This window comes from Rhagoletis pomonella, unplaced genomic scaffold, assembly GCF_013731165.1.
Source record: "Rhagoletis pomonella isolate Grant_MI unplaced genomic scaffold, Rhpom_1.0 Rhpom_scaffold_00175, whole genome shotgun sequence".
NCBI classification, from domain to species: Eukaryota; Metazoa; Arthropoda; class Insecta; order Diptera; family Tephritidae; genus Rhagoletis; species Rhagoletis pomonella.
In genome coordinates this window covers 14,138-15,284 of record NW_023458729.1, presented here as the reverse complement: position 1 = coordinate 15,284, position 1,147 = coordinate 14,138, and positions in this window count along the sequence as shown.

Genomic DNA, 1,147 nt, shown 5'->3' with positions numbered 1-1,147 from the left:
AACATATACGTTTATACATTCAATGGACAATACTTCTATAATATGTTGCTGGGTAAGATGTGGGGTGTTGCTTGAGTGTTGCTGGGTTGCGGCACAAATGTTTATCGGGTGTGACTAGAATTTTGATGGGGTGTTGCTAGAATATTACTTGCAACTTGGTAGTCTGGTGTCACAAAGGGAAATTTACTTTTTATACTGCATATCTCTAGGGGTGTTCATGGTAGAGTACTGGGACTTGGTACTGGGGTATATTAAATCATTTCCAAACTCATGGAAGAAAATTAGGGTTATAAGAAAAAGATGCGTGGCACTTCCCATCCAAATTGACTTTGTCTTGCCACATATCCCTGGAAGTGTTTGTGGAAGAATACTGGAACTTGGTATGGAGTTGTGTTTACAAAATTTATCAATTGCTCATGGAAAAAAATGTGAGTTATTAAAAAAAGAGGCATGTATCCTCCCATAAATACTAAAAGTTTCATAAAATATATCTCTGAAGGGATAGAAAATCTCTGGAAGTATTTTAATTTTGTTATGGATATTTATTTTATTTAAGTGCCGTACTGACAGAAAAAATTTCATTTAAAGGAAAAGGGAGAGTCGGCTTCGGCGTTATAATCTACATAAAGCCCTATTGATGCATACATACCCCTTGAGGCATTTAGCTACAGTAATGAGAAGTGGTATTTTATCAAGGCCAGGATACTAAATTAGAGTTGGAAATACTAGAACCCACTGTGGCACTTCCAAAAAGGTTACACGTTCCCGCGGCGTATCCCTGGAACCATTTTAAGCTAAACTTAGAGGGATTGATATCTTTCGTATGCCTAGCGTGCAGACGAGATTTTATAATTTCATAGTTTTAAACGGCCTAAATACCTTAACTCGCTTAAAAAACAAAGAGCTTCAGCGAAATGGCACAGAAATAAAACACAACATCGTTAAATTATTTTTCATATTTGTATAAAAACTTTTAAAAATTTTAGTTAGAAGTCGGATAAAAAAATCATTACTTTTCAGTACATTTATATTCAAAGCAAAATTATGCATGTAAGTAACAGATAATACTTATAAAACCAGAGTACATGTTTTTAACAATTAGGTTGTTCACACTTGCTTGGTTATAAGGTTATCTCATAAAAAATTT